Here is a 3,848-nt window from a genome sequence, read left to right on the forward strand (position 1 = left end):
AAATGCAAGTCAAAAAGACATGGCTTCCTATGGCTCCCCTATAGCTTAGAAATTAAATCAGGTACCCCTGGAGTTTTACAGGAGGCGGGACTCTCACCATGCCCGAAGTGCCTTAGTGCTTAGCGATTAGCCAGTGATGACATTTTCACCTTCACTACTGAATTTGACTGAGTACAGGATCCAGGATGAGCATCATCATGCCTGTCTTTTTTTCCTTTAAGTTTTTAAATTAGTTTCAGGTGTACAAAGCAATATAATAGTTAGACATTTAAACTCCTCATAAAGTGATCACTCACCCCTCAAGCTACCTACCCCTCTGACATCTTATATAGCTGTTACAATACCATCGACTGTCTTCCCTATGTTGTACTCCACATCCGTGACTATATATACCTATATATTTTGTTATAGCTGACATTCAGTATTATTCTACTTTAGCTTCAGATGTATAGCGCATTGGTCAGGCATCTACACAGTCTATGACATGATCCCCCTGATAAGTCCAGTGCCCATCTGTCACCTTATGTGATCTTTACAATATTGTTGATTATATTCCCCATACTGTATTAACTACCAATTGATATTTCTTAGTGCCTTCACCTTTTCCACCTTGCCCCCAACCCCATTCCCATCTATCACCCTGATAGATCTAGTACCTGTCTGGCACCATACCTAGTTATTACAATATTGTTGACTATATTCCTTATGCTATACCCTGCATCCCCATGACTATTGTGAAACAACCAATTTGTACTTTTTAATTCCTTCCCTTTTCACCCATCTTTAACCCTCTTCCATCTTAAAGAAGTCCCTCTAAGAGTCCTTGTAATACTGGTTTTGTGGTGATGAACTCCTTCAGCTTTTTCTTGTCTGGGGAGCTCCTTACCTATCCTTCAATTCTAAATGACAGTCTTGCTGGGTAGAGCAGTATGGGTTGTATGTCGGTGCTTTTTATCACTTGGGATATTTTCTGCCACTCCCTTCTTGCCTGCGAAGTTCCTGTTGAGAAAACAGCTGACAGTCGTATGGGGGCTCCCTTGTAGGTAACTAACTGCTTTTCTCTTGCTGCTTTGAAGATTCTCTGTATTTAACCTGTGGCATTTTAATTATGATGTGTCTTAGGGTTGGTCTCTTTGAGTTTATCTTGTTTGGGACTCTGTGATTCCTGGGCTTGTATGTCCATTTCCTTCACCAGGTTAGGGAAGTTTTCTGTCATTGTTTCTACAAATATTTTTCAATTCCTTGCTCTCTCTCTTCTTCTTCTTGTACCCCTATAATGCGAATGTTGGTATGCATGATATTGTTCTGGAGGCCCCTTAAACTTTCCTCAGTTTTTTGGATTCTTTTCTGTTTTTGCTGTTCTGGTTGAGTATTTTCTGCTACATTGCTGGTTGGATCCTCTGCTTCATCTAATCTACTGTTGATTACCTGTCACATATTCATTTCCATTATTGTATTCATTATTTCTAACTGGGTTTTTTTTCATGGTTTCCATCTCCATTTTTATGTTCCCTATCTGTCTGTTGAAGTTCTCCCTGAGATCACTGCACAGTCTTATAACCAGTGTTTCGAACTCTGCATCTAATAGATTGCTTATCTCCATTTCACTTAGTTCTTTTTCTGGAGCTTTGTTCTGTTTTTTCGTTTGGGACATTTTTCTTTGTCTCCCCATTTTCACTGCCTCCCTGGGTTTTTTCTATGCATTAGTTAGGGCTGCTATGTCTTCCCGTCTTAGTAGGGTTACCTTATGTACTAGGTGTGTTGTGGAGTTCAGTGGCACAGTCTTTCTTGTCACTTGAGCCAGGCACTCCAGGTGTCCCTTGTGTGGGTTGTGTGTGCCCTCCTCTTTAGTTGAGCCTTGGTTGATAATTGCACATCAATGGGAGGGACTGACCCTTGGGCTCACTGGTTGTGAGGACTGGCCTTGCCTTGACTACAGTGGAAGAGTTGTTGTGCAGGGGCTGACCCTATAGAGCAGATCTGTCTCAGCAGGACTCTGGTGCCTGCCCATCCGCCCCTTGGGTGTGTCATACTTAGAGGTGGCTGGATGATGTTCCAGCTCATTTTGAAGCTGGCCACTGGGAGTGCCAGCCCCAGGGTCACCTTGGAGAGGATCCCCTGTAGGTCAAGTTTAGCCACAGCCCCGCCCCACCCAGTGCTGGTGGACAGAAGCTGCAAAGAAATCGCAGATGACTGCCACCCATGCTGTGCTCGGAAGTGCCTCGAGAGCCCATGCTGCAAACAAGGGCTGGCTGCCACTAGTGCTGAGCTTAGGGCTGCTCCGCCAGAGGTACAGGACACACTCAAGCCAGATGCTGGTTGTCTGGGTTCCGTGAACTTTAAAAGATCCTAGGAAAGTCTGCAGCTTGACCCAAGGCAGGCGGTCTGCATGAAAAAAACCACTGGAAGCAGCCTGGGTGTGCTCGAAAGTTGGGCAAGGCCAGGTTTTCGAATTGTCAGGGCCTGGTGAGTAAATGGCAGAGACTCAGATATGGTGGCTGCCTGGGTCTGTACGCGAGAAAGGGGAGGGGCTCAGCAAAGAAACAGTGGCCTCCTCCAACTCCTTTGTCCAGGAGAAAGCCGCCTTTCCAACCCTTGTCCTAAGCCAGACAACTCAATTTCCCACTATAAGTCCCTGCCACCTCTCCAGTTGCTACCCCAGCGCAGACTCTCAGTGTGAGTGATTGATTCCATTGGTGGTTAAGTCCATGCAGTCCCTTTAAGAGGAGCAGCTGTGAGTGCAGCCACACTCTCTCACTCAGTCACAATCTCTGCTGGTTTTTACAGCCAGAAATTATGGGGACTTATCTCCCCAGCACTGGAACACTGGAACACTGAGCTGGGGTGGAGCTGGGACATCTCACTCTTTTTGGGGATGGGGAAGCCCACAAGCAAAATATCCCTCCTGATCTTTAATGGTCACACAAGGGTGTGGGGCCAGCCTGTTCCGAGTCTCTACCCTTCCTACCAGTCTGGAGGTGGCTTCTTCTGCACATCCTTAGTTGAAAGGCTTTAGTTCAGCTTGATTTTAGGCAATTCTCAATAATGGTTGTTTTGTACATTAGCTGTAATTTTGATGTAGTTGTGAGAGAAGGTAAATACAGTGTTTACCTACTGTGCCATCTTGGCTCCATTCCTGCAATTTTTAAGTCTGGGGTCATCTGCCATTTGACCTAGGATATGTTACAGGTTCTGTTTTAACTTGTTGGTTAGGAAGGCAGATTCAGGACTTCCAAGTAGCCCCTCTTACCACACGTCTCTCTTTTTTTTTTTAAGANCTGAACAGAACCTGACCCTCCAGTGTCACTCTGATGTCAGTTATGATTCACTCTGTCCAAGACGGGGAGATGTGACCTTCCCCAGCACCTTGGCAGGCAGCTCCTAACTGGGCTCTCTCAGGCCCACTTCCCCCTGGACACTGTGGGCATAGATTTTTGTAATTAGGATTAATCAATAATTGCTTTTCTTTTATTGCGCTATTTTGGTTTTTATATCAAAGCTGGGTAATAGATTTACATCACTTCCTATTTTTTGTAGTCACTCAATATTATAATTTTGCTGATTGTCTCTGTTCCTTAAAGTTTGAAAACTAAACTGTGGACTTATTTGGTTCTCACCTTTGATAAAGAGAGGTAAGAGGTTGTCTTTTGGGATAAAAATCAAATAAGTAGTAATCCATCCATGAAACCTTACCAGTTTGTCTAAAAAAGGAGAGAGATGATGATAGCACCTCCACCTCTGGGCAGTAGTCCTGACCTGTCACCAATTTACCAAGCCCCAGAGTCTCAGCTCCTTCTCTCTTCTTCCCCGCCCCCAACTTACAGACATGACTTTATTCCTCACTAAAG

Source organism: Hipposideros armiger, unplaced genomic scaffold, assembly GCF_001890085.2.
Source record: "Hipposideros armiger isolate ML-2016 unplaced genomic scaffold, ASM189008v1 scaffold_639, whole genome shotgun sequence".
NCBI lineage: Eukaryota > Metazoa > Chordata > Mammalia > Chiroptera > Hipposideridae > Hipposideros > Hipposideros armiger.